Source organism: Budorcas taxicolor, chromosome 17 (assembly GCF_023091745.1).
Source record: "Budorcas taxicolor isolate Tak-1 chromosome 17, Takin1.1, whole genome shotgun sequence".
Lineage (NCBI taxonomy): Eukaryota > Metazoa > Chordata > Mammalia > Artiodactyla > Bovidae > Budorcas > Budorcas taxicolor.
In genome coordinates this window covers 70626672-70644895 of record NC_068926.1, presented here as the reverse complement: position 1 = coordinate 70644895, position 18224 = coordinate 70626672, and the positions used below count along the sequence as shown (strand labels likewise).

The window sequence follows — 18224 nt, the reverse complement described above, 5'->3', positions numbered from 1 at the left end:
AGGTCGTCGCTTAAAATAGATGCCTAAATTCAACTGAAGAAAATGCTGTTGTTAGGTCACTAGGCTGTGTCCACTCTGGCTCTGTTTTAATTCTTCATTGCCATGGTACTATTTCTAAAACATAATTTTCCTTGTAGCCTCTGTTCTCTAAATAAGATAATTTTAAAGACTTTCTGACAAGGTACGGCATCTCCACTGGGGGATTTTTATGTCATAGCAGGACGTTCTCTCTGTGACACAGGGCAGGCTGAGTTGTCAGAGCCATGGGTCGGCCTCAGATCTGAGATGAGACACAGGACAGGACAAGGCAGATCAGCTGTTCTCAGGAATCCCAGACGTGGCCATAGACGTGGTCAGACAGAGCAGCAGCACCGGCCCCGGGGGCAGAGCCCCACGACAGGGTTGCTTTCCCAGCCCAGGGCCCCGCAGCTTCTCCTGGGCTCACTGTGCATAAAGCCAGTCCCACAGCAGCTGAGCACAGATGCTCCTCAGGCAGGAATCATCTCCAGGTCTCAGGACCAGGGTTTCTCTCCCCTCGTGATTCCTCACTCGATGGGCACACAGGATGGAGTGTGAGGTTTCAGGGAATAAATCACCTACTAGAGGGGTTCAAGATCACCTGAGAAATGAGGGGACCCTGGGGAGACACAGGGAGCTATTTAATTAGAAGTATAAAGAGAGATTAGAAAAGAATAGTGTAGTAGGAAAATTAGTGGAGAAAAAGAGGCTGAATAACTTGGTTTACGTGGGGTACCAATAAAATCTCAAGACAAGAGATTTGCACCACCTTCGTAGGCCACCGGCCCCCACTTGAATATCAGAGGGTGCCCCGCCTTGGGCTCCGTCTCACGTGGATCTTAGAAGCCAGGCCAAAATTAGCAGGCTTGGCAAGTACCCACGCTCCAGATGGGAATTCAGCCAGAAAAACAGAGAACAAGAAAGAAAAACACGGGGGAATCAGTCTGTCCAGAAACTGATCCGTTTTCTTTATTTTCAGGTTTGCTTATATACCTTTTTTTACACATAGAGACAAATGGAAATTTTAAAGTCACGCAGGGGTCAGCAGTCCTGACCTTTATCAAAATCAGGTGCTTCATATAAATGTATACAAAAAGGTCGTAGGGGTTTTACATCATCTTCTGGCCAGGGGGCCTGCTAACATTTTATGATCCTTTCTTTCTGATAAAGGTCAGTCAACAAGAAACTTATTTTCCAGGGGTGATTTTTCTTAAACCAGGCACCACCCTCCGAAGGGACCAGATAAAGTTGCATTCTTGTAGGGTGAGGGTGTAGGGGGTTACAAGTAAGAAAGGAATTTACTCAGCCTAAGGTTTAACATGATTAATCTTACAGGTTAATACTTATTTCTCCTATATGCTAGTTATATATTCATTAACATGTATAACAGCAAGGGATTTAGCAGCAAACACTGGCCCAATAAATGAAAAACCCTTCACCAATATGATTTTTATCTTTAGAAAAACCCAATGCTAACTAAAACTTTCAATATAGTCCAAACTCTCTGTGCTGCTTGTGGTTGAGAGGTTGTAAACAATCATGTACATAGTACCAAGAGTGTGGATAATCCTGTCACGCAAGCTAGTCTGCCAGCAGAGAGGATTGACCTGAGACACCCTTGTCACGCCCAGGAATTTTTATTAACTGGAGCTGTAGGTTAACTCCTTCTCCGAGAAAGGTGGGGGACAGCCCCCCATAAACTCAGAGGTGTAGGTGAGAGCATAAAGTGTAAAGTGGGCAGACTCTGGTTTTGGGGGTAGATGCTCAGGGAACAGGGGGTTTCCTGAGGCTCGATCCCGCCTTTGCGTATGCCGAAGCCTCCTTCCTCATGACCTTTGCCACGGGTGGAGCTCCTCACGCTGGATCCCGGCAGGGAGGGGACGAGCAGGGGTCACAGCTGAGCACCAGGGATCTGAGGCTTCTCGGGAAGGAAGGGTTAGACAGGCTCAAGGAGGGGCCGAGGAAGTGTTTCAGGAAGATCTGGAGACACGGCCATGAACTTCCCACAGAGGGAGCTGGCTCCTGACCATGGAGATCATGGTCTACAGACCTACACGGTCACTGGAGGTCTGTAGAGAGAGAGAGGCCCAGGACTGGGAGGAGAGTCATGAGTGAGGGGAGCGGGAAGGCAGGCTTCTGAGCAAAGAGATGAGGAGGACGGGCGCAGGCTGAGGAGAGCTGCAGGGGGGCACGGGGTGGGCTCTGGGGGCTCCTCCCCTCCTCTCTTTCTGGGAAGAGGGTGGGGACTGATGACCCCCTGACCCCTTCACCCTCCAACTCTGGGTGCTCGCCCCGGGTGCAGCTTCACTCCCAGGAGGAGGCCTGGGGGCCGCGGCTCTGAGTCTGTCCCCTGAGAGGAAGCACCTGCTGTCCCGTCCAAGTCAGGCCGCTGAGCCCGGGGGCAGGGCCAGCTCAGGGGACCATGCGGGTGTGTTGCGGTTTTGCCAACTCGGAGCGGTAACATCGCCCCCTGGTGACGCGCTCGGGGAACGTTCACGGGGGTGGGGGGAGATTGTGCGCAAGGTGCCGCTCAATTGCTTGGTTCTCGATCCTGTCTGACTCTTTAGCGACCCTGTGGACTCTAGCCCATCAGGCCCGTCTGTCCATGGGATTCTCCAGGCAAGAACACTGCAGTGGGCTGCCGTTTCTTGCTCCAGAGGATCTTCCCACCCAGGGACAGAACCCACATCTCCTATGCCTTTTGCACTGGTCGGCGGTTCTTTACCCCTTTGACACCTGGGAAGCCTTTGAGGAAGGAGGGGCTGCCTTTTTTCCTGTTACCAAATACCTTATCAGTAAACAAGTAAATGAATTATATAATAAATATTACATGTCTTTGATACTGTACAGGGAACTTTTTTATTTTCACCTATTGTATTTTCAGGTTATTCTGACTAACTTGTTCTCATGATTCTTTTATTTTTTTTTTCCCCTTCCATTTGTCCCCTTCTCCTTTGGACCCAAAAATGTTTGTATTTGTTAATCAAATAGATCTGATGTCTGTCCCTAAAAATATCTGTCACCTGATTTCATCATCTCAGGCATCTCACCGTTGATGTCTATGCTGTCTCACTTCCCTTCGATATTTAGTTTCCTGGTTCTTCATATGTGTCAGTTTTTACTGGATCCTGGACTGTGTGGAAATTGCTTGAAGAAACTCTGAGTTCCATTTCCTTTTCCTTTAACAGGAGATGCTTCTGTGGCGGAAACTCAGGGATGTGCGTTCGCTGTCCAGTGACACAGCAAGGGCGGTACTGCCCCCGATGCTCTGTGCTGCTGACTCCGACCTGGGAACCGGGGGCACCTGTGTGAGCAGCTCCGTCATCCAGGGGCGTGTGACCACCCCCTGTGTGCCACTGCCCTCGGGAGGGGAGTCGGGCTGAGGGGGCAGCTGGGCTGCACTCAGGGGACACCCAGTCTTCTGGGTTCTGTGGCCTCAGGGACTCCAGGAAGGGAGGGGCAGACGCCTTGCCCCGGGAGCCCCGTGGCCGTGGGGGAAGCAGGTCTTTGTCTGCTTCTGCTCTGGCCTGAAGCACTGGGCAAACTTTCAAGCCGTCAGCCCATGAGAAACAGCAATAATCAGCGTCGTCCTCAGCCTGAACTGCAGTGGTCAGAGAGGCTGAGCTGCCAGATTTGGACCAGAGAATCGATCCGGGACCCCTGAGGATCTTTAGCCATTTTCATAGGTCAGGAGTCTGGGGCCCGATGCTGGGAGCTGTTGGTACCAGCTCACATAATAACCCCCGATTTTGTTGCTGCTTCCAGTGCAAGAGATGGTGACCCTCTGCCCCAATATCCCAGAAAAGGAGGGCAGCTGAGTCAGCACAGCCTGGGCCCAGGATCCTGGGAGGGGGAGAGACAGAGATGGTGACTCGGGGGTCCAGACACGAGAGCAGGGAGCAGGGCCCGTGTGTCTTCCCAGGGCCCCTCCCCTGTCCCCGCATCCAGTCACCTGTGCAGGAGCACCCAGGGTGAGGAGCAGAGGGGACCAGGCCATGGCGGACACGGTCAGGGCGTCCTGCCATCTCTGGCCCCACAGCTGAGCAGAGCGTCTCCTCACGGCTCCTTCCCCTCTTCATGCCCTGAGAGGGCTGGGGGGCCTTTCATGCAAATGACAGGCTCCGCATCCCCCCCCACCCCGCAAGCCCTCTGTCCCCTCCCTGGATCCCGGGTCAGGCCCCTGTGCCTGAGGGTGGCCAGTGGGTGGGCTGGGGCGGGGCTGTATGTGGCCCTGGGGTGGGAGGTCACAGCTGGGAGCCAGGAGCAGAGGCCACCAGGCAGCGCCAGGGCCCCAGCTCCCATCCCCCTCACCACCGTCAGGATCCGGCCCCCGAGCGCCCCCTGAGGTCCAGGCCCAGACACACATCCTGTGACCTGGGGACCAGCCCCCTCAGGGAAGCCCCTGACCCGCTCTGTGCTCTGTCTCCTTCTTGCCTTCAGGCCGGGAGCCCGTTCTGTGTCCCCTGTGACCTCAGGGCCGTCTGTGGGCTCCCCTCTGACCCTCAGGGTCAGTCTGTACACGGCGCGCTTGGCAGCTCAGGGGTCAGGACTGAGGGGGCGTCGGGGACACGTATTCCTTTAAATCAGGCTCAGGTCAGGACAGTGGCGACCCCGTGGATGCAGCCTCCCGACTGTGCAGGAGGCGGGTGCTTTCTCCTTCACTAGAAATGAAGCAGTGCCTTACACACGCGCACAAGCACACACAGCTTGCTCCACTTTCCCAGTGGAGAATAAGCATTTTCTTTTGAAATATGCTCCGTGACCCCACTGTACTGGTTGCTGGTCTCGTCTTTCCTACCTAAGTTAAACAAAGCATTTGCCACGTGTTCACTCCATGTTGGCTTGGGAAGCAGAAGCCGCCTTTCTGAGTGAGGCTAACTGCTCCCAGCTCCCGGGACACAGAAGGCAAGCTGACTGTGCTGGCACCACCTGTGTCCAGGTGCCCGGATCACGATCACCCCCGTCCTCCTCCTCTTTCATCCGAGGATAGGAGCCCCCAGTGGTCAAGGAACCTGAGTGACCGCGTCTGGAGCCAAAGGACTGATCGCGGCTCCTGAGGGCTGGGGGCCCGCAGGCATCATGGTTTGGGGTCTCTGGCTGGCACCTGTTGGTTCCCGGACACCTCACACCGCCAGCTCTGCCGCTCTTTCCGGGACTAGAGGACCTGAGCACTGGGCTGGACAGTGGGCCCGGCTGAGACAGTCCAGACTGTGCTCAGGACTCTGTGCTCAGCAGGGAGGGGGCAGGTGGCATGTCACTGCTGCAGAGCCTGACTCCGAGCAGGCAGAGCGACCCTCGTGTGGTGTCAGGAAGCATCGTCCTTCCTTCTGACATCTAAGGGCTCCGCCCTGTCCCCGCTGCTCACACCCCCTCCAGCTTCTCCAGGGAAGCAGGTATAAGGAAGCGACGCTGTAAACAATGCAGGGACCGCACAGCCCGGCTGCTGAGTGTTTTCCTGGAAGAAACTATTTCACTCCTGTTCAAATTTTCTTTTGTATTTCTCCTGAAAGTTTATTGTTATCATACAAATATGGTCAACGTTTATGCTTTTAATTTTATGACTGGAAACAGATTCAGAAACACTTTGAACTGCTTTTCAGTTCAGTTCAGTCACTCAGTTGTGTCTGACTCTTCGTGACCCCATGAATCGCAGCGCGCAAGTCCTCCCTGTCCATCACCAACTCCCAGAGTCTACCCAAACTCAAGTCCATTGAGTCGGAGATGCCATCCAGCCATCTCCTCCCCTGTCGTCCCCTTCTCCTCCTGCCCCCAATCCCTCCCAGCATCAGGGTCTTTTCCAATGAGTCAACTCTTCACATGAGGTGGCCAAAGTATTGGAGTTTCAGCTTCAGCATCAGTCCTTCCAATGAACACCCAGGACTGGTCTCCTTTAGAATGGACTGGTTGGATCTCATTGCAGTCCAAGGGACTCTCAAGCGTCTTCTCCAACACCACAGTTCAAAAGCATCAATTCTTCGGCACTCAGCTTTCTTCACAGTCCAACTCTCACATCCATACACGACCACTGGAAAAACCATAGCCTTGACTTAGACGGACCTTTGTTGGCAAAGTAACGTCTCTGCTTTTGAACATGCCATCTAGGTTGGTCACAACTTTCCTTCCAAGGAGTAAGCGTCTTTCAAATCATGCTGCAATCACCATCTGCAGTGATTTTGGTTTATACAATTTTCAAATTATATAGTATTTTTAATAATGTGAACTTGAATATTTTTGTATTCATTCTCATTAATTTACAGCACAGTAATTCTCATATTAATTCTTCATATCAAAATAATTTCACATAATTTTTGACTTTTATTATTGGTTTGAAAACTTACATTTAAGTGAAGGTCTGGGAAAAACACTCCCCCACCCAGTGCATCCATGACTCCACATATCCCCACTGGATCTGGCTGTCAGCACCCTACATGTTTCAGGGCATCTTCACTTTCTGGGACCAGCCAGGGCAGCTGTGGAGAAAATCTGTGAGTGCGTGTGTGATTGGTAGGGGTCTGTGGTGGGGGGTGGCCTTTGTATTTTGTATTCAGAGTTCACAGATGTAGGTTCCATTTTTAAAGCCTTGGAGATACCACCCTGAATTTCAGGAGCCCTGAAATCATGCTGACACCCTCTTCTGTTAGAGCACCCGGGTCCATAATTCTCACCAACAGGTTGTGGGTCACAAAGGCGCTCCTGGTGGAGAGGTGACCCCAGGTGCCCACCGCAGGGGAAGCTCAGGACTCCTGTATTCCTGGAGTTCAAGGACCCCTGCTGCACCTTCCCATCCCCAGACATATCAGCTCATCTGGGACTAGAGGAAATTGGTTCCAGGGCTGTTTTATCCTCTTGGTCTTTCCTCACAGTTTCCATTTCTTTGCTAAAACTTCCTACCTTGTGCTTCATGGCAGGTAAAGACCGTGTTTGCAGGGAGATTTGTGATCCATTTGGGAATGATTGTTATCTTTTTATTATTGGAGTATAGTTGCTTTACAATGATACTGTGGTGTTGGAGGAGAGTCTTGAGAGTCCCTTGGACAGCAAGGAGAGCAAACCAGTCAATCTTTAAGAAAATCAACCCTGAATACTCATGGAAGGACAATGATAAAGCTGAGGCTGCAATACTTTGGCCACCTAAGTGAACAGCCGACTCCTTGGGAAAAACTTTGATGCTGGGAAAGATAGAGGGCAGGAGAAGGGGATGACAGAGGAGGAGATGGTTGGATGGCATCACCGATTCACTGGGCTTGGACTTGGGCAAATACCAGGAGATGGTGAGGGACAGAAAGCCTTGCATGCTACAGTTCATGGGTTCACAAAGAGTGAGACATGACTTTGTGACTTGTACTGTGTACAAGGCTGTGATGTTTTCAATGACTGTTATCTTAGTGACACTCTGTTTTGAACTACAAACCTGGAGTATCTATTCACTGTGTCTTTAATTTCTTGAAGTGTTTTATATTGATTGTATCATACATGTTAGTGGTTTTATTTTTAGAAACTGGAGATTTATTCAGTTCCGTTCAGACACTCAGTCATGTCTGACTCTTTGCAGCCTCATGGACTGCAGCACGCCAGGCCTCTCTGTCCATCACCAACTCGCAGAGCATACTCAAACTCATGCCCCTTGGGTCGGTGGTGCCATCCTGTTGGGAGCCACGTTAGGCATTACTGACAAAATAGAGGCATGGCCCTAAACCCCCTCCCTTTGTTCCATAGGCACGGACCCGGAATCAAGGAGTTAGGCTTCGTGATTCTGACTTGTGTTTTCCTTTCCTCGGCTGAGTTGACTGAAGAGAATATTAAGGTGCTTATTGTTTTTGAGAGGAGCAAGAGAAGGCATAAAGCCTTCTGCAGCTGTGCTCAAAGAATAATTCATGAAGTTAATCACTGACATTTGTTCAAGGACTTTTACAAGAGAGTGTTCCAGAGTGAGCACCGAGGCCACAGCTTGAGAGGGATTCCTATCGGAAGCCTATTTGTGAGAAAAGTGTTTATGGCAAAGGAGTTTGCTGAATTTAGGGCTTAGGAATAATTAAAACAGTTAGAAGCTAAAGATTTAAGGATTGCTGTAATGTTACAATATTCTCCTATAGCTTATAAAAATTAGGGACTTTAGAGATATTATTAGCTAGAAGCCCTTTCTAAGAAATAGTGAGCTTAGGATATTAGGGGCAAACAGGACTTAGAAAGATAAGAACTAAACTGAGGAATGTGGTATGCAGCCCAGACATTAGCATGAGTTACAGTGTATTCACAAGGACACATGAGAAAAAGTAGATAAGAGAATCACTGAGGAAGGAACTCCTTTTGAGGGGCAACAATGATTTTTGGAGAAAAATAAATCTGGGTCAATGGGAACTAAAAATATCAAACCTCTGACCTATGCTTCTTGTAAAAGTATAAAAGAGAATCATAAGCTTGAAATAAACAGGCAGTCCGAGAAGAATGAGAAGCTGCCTCAGTTTCTCTCGCCGACACTGCCCATCCCTTCAGGTTGAATCCCTGGCTGCTGGAGCTGGACTCCGGCACCATCCAACCATCTCATCCTCTGTCATCCCTTTCTCCTCCTGCCTGCAATCTTTCCCAGTATCAGGATCTTTTCAAACGAGTCTGCTTCTTGCATAAGGTGGCCAAAGGACTGGAGTTTCAGCTTCAACATAAGTCCTTCCAATGAATATTCAGGACTGATCTTTAGGATGGACCTCCTTGCTGTCCAAGGGACTCTCAAGGGTCTTCTTCAACACCACAGTTCAAAACCATCAATTCTTCAGCACTCATTATAGTTCATCTCTCACATCCATACATGACTACTGGAAAAACCATAGCCTTGACTAGGTAGACCTTTGTTGGCAAAGCAATGTCTCTGCTTTTTAATATGTTGTCTAGGTTGATCATACCTTTTCTTCAAAGGAGTAGACATCTTTTAATTTCATGGCTGCAGTTGCCATCTGAAGTGATTTTGGAACCCCCCAAAATAAAGTTTGCCACTGTTTCCACTCTTTCTCCACCCATTTGCCATGAAGTGATGGGGCCGAATGCCATGATCTTAGTTTTCTGAAGGTTGAGCTTTAAGCCAACGTTTTCACTCTCCTCTTTCACTTTCGTCAAGACGCTCTTTAGTTTTTCTTCCCTTTCTGCCATAAGGGTGGTGTCGTCTGCATGTCTGAGGTTATTGATATTTCTCCCAGCAATCTTGATTCCAGCTTCTGCTTCATCCAGCCCAGCGTTTCTCATGACGGTTCATTACTGAACTACCAAATACGATTCATCCCTGCACGTTGACTTTTATATCACAAAATGCCAAGTGAAACACTCACAGAAGCCTGTCTTATTGAGCCCTTGACCCTGAGCTGGGCCTGGCCTGAAACCACCGCTTCTGGCCTCCACCATGGTCTCCACTGAAAGGTTTTTATCTTTGAACAAGCTACCTTTGCCCAAGAAAACCTGCATTGAATAAGAGTATCTTAGCAATCTAAAAGCTGAATTGAAGCAAAAGATACATTATAAAATCTGCTGGTTTGAGGAAAATCAGGTGCTTGCCAAATATCTGACAATTGGAAGTCACCCCGAGCTCGACTTCATCCGAGCCACGAGCAGGGGTGAGTGGAGGAGGTTTCTGTCTCGCTTCCTCACTGCTCTGGGGCACCGTGTGAGCATTAGTGTCGCCATGCCACACAGCACAGTAATAGTCGGCCTCGTCCTCGGGCTGCAGCCCAGAGATGAGCAGGAGCCCTGCGTTGGCTGAGGCATCTTTGGATCCAAAGAAATTGCTGGGGACTCCAGAACTTTGGTTCTTATCGGAGTCTGACTTGACCCTCACGACATACCATGGAGGGCTTCCTGGCTTCTGCTGGAACCAAGATAAGGAGAAATCACCAACATTGTACCCACTTCTCAGGGTGCAGTGGAGGCTGGCTGATGTAACCGGAGATGCAGAGAGGGAGGCCGGCTGAGTCAGCACAGGCTGGAAGAGGGAACCTGCAGACACAGACACAGGGGAGATGGGGCAGGAGCTGCAGGAAAGAGTCCCAGAGTCCGCGCCCCAGGGGCTGATGAGGCTGGGGGCTGAGCCCTGGTGCCCGGGGCCTGTGCCTACCTGTGCAGAGAGAGGAGCACCAGCAGGAGAGGAGTCCAGGCCATGGTGCTGACAGCTTCCTGGTCCCCACAGTGGGCTGGGCTGCCCCAGGCCTCCTGTTCTCCCCCAGCTTCTATCAGAGGAGGGACTGCCATGCAGTCCTCTCAGGGTCCACCCTCCCCCTCCTTGAACCCTGGTGGTGGAGCTCAGGTCACGGCTCAGACTAGGGAGCCCCCAGGAGGAAGCCCCTGCTGAGACCACACAGGTCTCTGCTCAGGGGTCTCTGCAGCCAGAGAGGAGGCACCACTGAGTTCCCTCAGGAGCACAGGCCCCTAGGCCAGCTCCTGGAGTGCGTGGTGCTCCCTGAGCAGCTGTGCAGGGACCCCAGAGCACTCCCAGTGCCCCCCTACTGGTTACATGTGAGAAAAAGCTTGCAGAAAAGGGGGATGAAATTCATACTTTTCTGAACAAGTATAGCACTGGCTCTTCTGGAGAAAAATTCAAAAGCAGGCTAAAATGCTTAGAAAAAAATAAAATTTTACCATGGAATTACTCCACAAAAAGGCACTCTAAGGAAGCATTTAACAGGAGGCTTCCTGTGTGCTGTTTTGGATCTGCCATGAATCCTCTGTGCCTTATTAATTCCTGAATATTCAGGAACTAAGAGGGGTGGCAAACGCTCCCGGGGCTGAGGAACACATGCATTTCCTTCGTTAGTTTTTCCGTGCGGTGATAAGTGACCATTTACGACCCTCTTCCTTTCTATGAACCATACGGTGAAAGTGATTATTTACAACCCTCTCTCTTTGGTATGGATTGCCTTATGTTTCCTTGATAATTTGTAGGTCTGGACTTTTGATCTTTATCTTTGCTGAACAAAGCTACCTTGTAAGACAGTATATAGACCCACACTATGTTAAATAAAACACCTGTGCTCCATCAGAGCTCGGGTCCCCGTGTCTCTCTCTCTAATTCTCCGGCGTATAGAAACCTGTTGCGCTCATTCTCCTGCCTGGGCTCCTAAGACCCCTCGAGAAGCTGCACTGTGCCTTCACCCCCTCGAGAGGGCGCCCGGTGCCTTCATGAGCGATGCTAGCCCTGTATCAAGGGCTTTATTGGTTTGCTGTGTAAACCAAGGAATATCAGCTTATTTCTCTCTCTCTCTTACTTTCTTAATGTTGATTCCAGACCACCAGGTTCTGGTCCATTAAAGGACCTCAACAAGACACAATGTATCCTTATTTACCATACGTAACATACTTCAGCAATTACTTGCTTCCCACTGATTTTTTTGTATACATTTTTTTTAACATTGAAAAACATGAAAAATTTTGTGGTTCTTTGAGGAAGTAGTTTAAGTGTCATACATACAACTCATACATAAAACAGACAAAAGGGCAATTTACAGGGCTTCCCTTGCGGTCCATTGTTTACGATTCTACTTGCCAGTGGAGGAGATATGGGTTCAGTACCTGGTCCAGGAAGATTCCACAATTCTCAGCACGACTAAGCCCCAGAGCCCCAACTACTGACGGTTGCTCACCTGGAGCCTGTGCTCTGCATCAAAAGGAGCCACCTCAATGAAAGGCTGCATACCGAATGAAGAGCAGCTACAGCCCCCTGCCACCGGAGAAAGCTGGGGAGCAATGAAGACCCAGCCCAGTCATTAATACACAAATACATTACATTTTAAATAAAGAGAAAACAGACAGTATTATTGTCAACTACAAGCTGGCACTTTCTACAAACCCATATTTGCTAATTCCTGAAAAACAACAACTAGGGCCTTTGCCAGCTGCCTCTGCAGCTGCACTTGCTACACTTCGCCCCTGCATGAAAGGAGTTCAGGGTGGAGAACGAGGCACTCGGTGCTCCAGGGAAACCAGTGGAACAGGTCTCTAGGCAGTTAGATTTTTTCAGGAACGAATTTCATGATCCCAATGTTTGCATCTCTTCATATCTAGAAAATCACTAAACTCCTTCCCTGCAGGCCACAGGCCCTTCCTCTATCCCCTGGGATGTCCCAGCCCCCAGCAGACTGCCCATTGTACAGCAGGCTTGCAGATGGCACCCCCCCCAGGAGAGTGGGCTGAGGGGCCTTTCTAGGTCCTCCCTGGGCACAGGGATGCTCTCACACTGGGACTCTTGTTTCCATGGAAACCGACCGTCCTCCACAATGTGCATCTCTGTTAGCTGTGACCCCACAGTCCAGCCCCACCTACTGTGCAGACCCTGCACGTGTGTGTGACAGGCCACTGACGGGGAGCAGCAAGACACATACCTGGTGACATGTGGTGCTCTGCGACCCCACGTGGGGGTGAGGCCAGGAGCTCAGGGCTCGGGGCTGTCTTCCCCCTGGCCTGTAGCCCCAGTTTGCAGCTGGACTGCCCTCCCACCTGAGCGAGAACAATCAGCTTCGTCCTTGGCGCTAGTTGCCCTAGAGCCTCTCTGAGACGCCGCGGGCTGGTTGTGACTCCTGTCGTCAGGGGTCTGTGGACCCTGCCCAGTTGTTGCTGCAGCCAAGCTGCCCCCTTGGTGCCTACACTCTTGCTCGTCCCAGTGCAGGTGAGTGTGGCTCAGTGTCCATGGACAGAGTCACTGACCCTGACTGAGTCCACCCTGACGTTTCCCCGGATGCCTTGAGAGGACAGAGAAAGCAGAGAGCAAGACCTGCTCCCTGTGCAGGAGAGAGCGGTGAGGGGGAGAGTGGGGCTACCCAGGTCTGAAATCCCCTCAGATGGATCTCCCACCTCGGACCCTGAGAATAGAACAGACAGACCGTATGTCCCCAGTGACGGGAGACAGATTTTCTCTTTCCTTCGAGACCCTCTCCTGGGAACAGGCTGCTGCAGGGACTTTGAGGACAGAGGGGAGAGGAGGAGCCTCCATGCACAGGCAGACCCCCCGGTGTCCTGGACCCAGGGTGGGGCAGCAGCAGCAGCAGGTCCAGCCAAAGCCTGAGCAGGAAGCCGCTGCACGGCCCCATCTCCCCAGAGGGAAAGGAGTCCTGGTCTAGTTCTCGCAGGCCTGGAGCTCTGGGGGAGCCTGAGAGGCTGTCACAGGAAAGGCAGGAGCAGCAGCCTGGGCCTCAGCTCAGCCCACCGATGGCCATGGAGCCCCAACTGCAGCCTTGAGACCAAGAAACGGAGCAGGGATCCCCAAGGTCCACCACTAGCATCAGAGAGGACGAGAGCTGTTGGGACCAGGACACGTACTGGACAGTGATGCCTCCTGAATCAGACCCAGCTCCACTCTGTTTCTCTGCTTCTGACCTGAACCATCATGGACTCTGACCCCAGGCCTCGGGCATTCAGGACTTTGTGCGCAGTTTTAGATAATTAATGGCAACCCACTCCAGTATTCTTGCCTGGAGAATCCCATGGATGGGAGAGCCTGGTGGCTCCTACAGTCCATGGGGTCGCAAAGAGTCGGACACGACTGAGTGATTTCACTTTCACTTAGATAATCAAACACCGTGTGGTTGCCACAGAAAAGCCTTGATGATGGGCCAGAATTAAGATGATCTGAACAGATTTCCAGGACCAAGTTCCTGGTGTGGGGCTCAGACCTCCGTTTTAAATCAAAGAAACAACAGAAGTGTCTGCATCAGCAGAAGATGCTTCAGCCCTGGGAGGCCCGTGACTTGGGGGAGAGCAGGTTTTTGTCTCACTTCCCCCCTGGCCTGGAGCACTGTGCCATTGCTGCTACTACTGTCATAAGCTGCACAGTAATAATCGGCCTCGTCCTCAGCCTGGAGCGTGCTGATGGTCAGGGTGGCTGTGTTCCCAGACGTGGAACCAGAGAATCGGTCGGGGACCCCCGAGGCTCAACTGGTTGCACCATAGATGAGGAGTTTGGGGGCTGATCCTGGGACCTGTTGGTACCAGCTAACATAACCACGCCCGATGTTGCTGCTGCTTCCAGAGCAGGTGATGGAGACCCTCTGGCCCAGGGACCCGGACACGGAGGACGGCTGAGTCAGCACAGCCTGGGCCCAGGATCCTGGAAGGGAGAGACAGAGATGGTGAATCTGGGGTCCAGACTCAAGAGCAGGGAGCAGGGCCCGAGAGTCTTCCAAGGGCCCCTCCCCTGTCCCCGCATCCAGTCCCCTGTGCAGAGAGCAACCAGGGTGAGGAGCAGAGGGGACCAGGCCATGGTGGACATGTCGGCGTCCTGCCGTCTGTGGCCCCACAGCTGAGCAGAGCGTCCCCACCCCGCTCCTGCCCCTCTTCAGAGCCGGAGAGGGGGCGGGGCCTCTCATGCAAATGACCGTCCTCCCCGCCCCGCCCCCCAGCTCTCTCCCCACCCAGCTCTCTGATCCCCCAGCTCTCTGACCCCCCAGCTCTCTGACCCCCCAGCTCTCTCCCCACCCAGCTCTGTGACCCCTCCCTGGGCCCTGCTTCCTGTCCCTGTGCCTGAGGGGGGCAGGGTGTGGACTGGGGCGGGGCTGTGGGGGTCCAGGGCCGGGAGGTCCCATCCAGGCGCCCTGAGCACTGGTTGCCTGGCAGTGCCAGGGCCTGGGCCCCGCGCTCACCCCACTAACCAGCTCAGGAGTGGCCCTCGCGCGCCCCCTGGTGTCCAGGCCCGGACTCGCTCCCTGTGCCCTGTTGAGCGGAGCCCTCAGGGACAGCTCCTGCCCCGGCCCTGGGCACTGTCCCCGCCTCAGAGCCAGTTCAGGGGCCTCCTCTGTGTCCGCTGTGACCTCAGGGCCCCTGTGTGCCCCCTGAGGCCCCTCAGGCCGAGTCTGTCCACGTCTCCCTGGGCTGCTCGGGGTCAGGACTGAGAGGGCTTCTGGGGCACAGGTTCCTCTCCATCAGGATGAGGTCAGGGCAGTGCTGGCCCCGGGGAGGCCCGTCCCCTTCTGGGCGGGAGAGCGGGTCCCTCCTCTGTGGGTCCCCTCCCTGGAGGCCGGAGCCCTGCTTCCTCTGTGCGTCCCCTCAGCCGTGAGGAGGGGGCCCTTCTCTGTGGAGGTGGGAAGGTGTAGGGGGAGAGGCCGGGGGTGGGACTCTGGATTCCTGAGTGTCTGGATCTTCACTGTGTGAGGCTTTCCACACGGTGCACTCCCGTCGCTGTGTCCCCTCTTACGAAGTGACCCCTACTGGGCGTCTCTGCTGCAGGCACAGGGCACAGGCTGCAGGGAGCAGGGCTGTGATCCTCATGGCACTTTTCACTGAGACTCTGAAAGGCCCTGAGCAGCGTCTGTTCCCAGGGAGCCCGATATGTGGTGGGTGGTAGGACCAGCCGTCCCAGTCAGTGGGTCCGAGAGGATACAGTTAAGGGGAAGTCTGTCTGGAGAAGAATGGCCCGACTGTAGTCTGTCCTGCACTACAGGAGTGTGTTACATTGTAGGTGTGACTGTGAGACTTTTATAAATATGTATTTATTTATTTGTCTGGGTGGTGTCTTAACTGTGGCGTGCGGTATCTTAGTTCCCCGACCAGGGATGAAACCAGGCTGACTGCACTGGGATCGTGGACTCTTGGCCACTGGACCCCCTGGGATTCCCTGAGACAGTAAATGTGTGAAACTATGTTAATGGATTAGTGAAAACTTTAAGATCATTACTTTAAATACGTGCATGAGTTTAATTGAAGGATGATCTATGCTTATTTCAATTTTTCATTGACAAGAGTTCCATATCTGAAATATAATTATCTTTGTAAGTTTCTTTTCTTACTAAGAAAATATTAAATAAATGACACAGGTGAATCTTCTGAAGATTTTTATTAAAGCTAAGTAAAACTTAATTTTTACACGGATACTTGCATTATTAATTTTGGGGGGTCTGAGTGAAGCAGAGCAGGAATCAGCCTCTTTCTGCCACTTAGAGCATCTCCACTGCAGGATTTTTTTCTCTGATTAGGAAGATGTGTGTCAAAACGTGGCAATCTGCGTGATCAGAGCCATGGGTGAGTGTCAGATCTGAGATGAGGGGCAGTACATGACAGGTCAGATCTGTTGTTCTCCGGAAGCTCAGAAGGGACCACAGGAGGTTAACTGGAGTTAGACACGGTCCAGGCAGAGCAGCAGGGACAGCTGCATGAGGGAGGGCACAGGGCCGCTGTGGGCCTGAAGCCCCTGGTGAATACCAGTGTTTTGGTGACAGTAGCAATTATAATCAGCCTCATCCTGAGTCTGCAGCCCCGAGATGAGCAGGAGCCCTTCATTGGCTGAGGCAGCCTTGGATCCAGAGAAGTGACTGGGGACCCCGGAGGCCTGGGGCTTATTGGAGTCTGAGTTGAACACCAGGAGGTCCTGGGGAGGGCTCCCTGGCTTCTGCTGGAAACAGGATATTTGCTAGCCACCAACATTGGCCCACTGTGCAGGGTGCAGTCTGGGAGTCTGGCTGATGCTCCCGGAGATGCCCAGAGGGAGGCCGGCTGAGTCACCTCAGGCTGGGAGAGGGAACCTGCAGACACAGAACAGGGGGGAGATGGGGCAGGGGCTGCAGGAAAACCATTGAAAAAGCCGGGATATCGCACTTTCCTGGGCTTCCCTGGGGGTTCAGCTGTCAAACAACCTGCCTGCAACACGGGAGACCTGGGTTCCATCCCTGGCTCGGGAAGATCCCCTGGAGAAGGGAAAGGCTACCCACTCTAGGATTCTGGCCTGGAGGATTCCATGGGCTGGACAGTCCGTGGTTTCACCAAGAGTCGGGCACGACTGGGAGCCTTTCACTTTCACATCATACTTTCCCAGGAAGGTACTGCTTTGGTCTCATAGAAAATATAACTAAAGAGATTACTTTTTTCCAGGAAAACCTGGAAATTTTATCATTGAATTACCCCACAAAAGACATAATATAAACTTATTTACCAGAAATATCTAAAAAAATAGCTAGCAAACTCCAGCAACTACTTTGTTCCCATAGATTTGGTTGGTATGCTTATTTTATAAAACATTGCAAATGATGTAAAATTTCCTAGTTCTTTGAGAAGGCAGTTTAAGTGGTGGACATTCACCTGAAAATGAAACACATAAGTGGGAAGATTATAAATCACTCTGGTTAAATAGTGATCCAAATACTCTAAAGGAAAACTTAATACAGTAATTCCATTATCAGATCAAGTGTTAGTGTTTCTGTATACGTTTGCTTTATAGGAAGACATTTTAAAAATAAACTGAACACCATAATAGCAAAAACCACATTAACACAGGAACAAAAAACACACTTGTAATATCCTGATACACACTCATCACACACCTAACTGCACACACGTCGCCCTGCGGGGCCCCTGCCCACAGCTGTGCCTGTCCTCTGCACAGACTCTCCCAGGAGCCACTTCTACTTGGAGCCACATTCTGACTCCTCACGTTTCCGCATCTTCTCTCTGACCCAGACTTGGCAAAGACTCCACATGGATGAGAAGGAGGGACCAGAACCTGAACTGGCTGGTTAGGTTACCAGGACCAGAAGCTCCCAGGGGACAGACCTCAAAGGGAATAGGGACCCCCCATCAGGGAGGACAGTTTGCACAGGCTTCTGGATCTCCGAGTGGTTTCCCTCTTTTCTGGCCTGGAACCCTCTCTGGGACTCTGCTTGGCACCTCCTCCTGGCCCTGGGCACCTCCTCTGGCCCCTGGGACGTCCCAGCCTCCAGGCAGAGTACTTGACCTAGAAAACACGGCGGAAGCATAGAAGCTGGTCACTTGGGTGATCTGTTAATATGGGGCAGACACACATCATAGTGGACAGGGATGGGGGTTTTCTTTCATACACACTTGTCACTGGGTAAAAAATTCTGTTGAAATTACAAAAATCCTTGAAGAGCAGCCTCATGAATCCCCTATATCCTCACCCAGGATCGACCCTCTTCAGTGTGATTTCCCTCTTTCAATCTTCCACTCCTCTTAGCCCTCATCTTCCCTCATCGCTGAAAGGCAGTAAAGCCCTCAGCACCATCACTTTCCCTGGGACACTCTTTACTACATATCGCATGTGCACCCGAGCAACCAATTCCAGCAACTGTCAGAAGGACCCATCTGATGTTTATTTTCCCCAGTGGTGAGCTAAGCGAAGGCTGTGTGTGCTGAGCCGCTTCAGTGGTTTGTGACTCTTTGCGACCTCATGGACTGTAGCCCACTAGGCTCCTCTGTCCATGGGATTCTCCAGGCAAGAATTCTGGAGTGGG

At 51.8% G+C, this 18224-nt stretch overlaps 1 pseudogene; it reads right to left on the bottom strand.

Moving 5' to 3' along the window:
* Positions 1-3199: 3199 nt before the first annotated feature.
* Positions 3200-10158, bottom strand: LOC128062125 (immunoglobulin lambda variable 5-39-like; annotated as a pseudogene).
* Positions 10159-18224: the final 8066 nt, after the last annotated feature.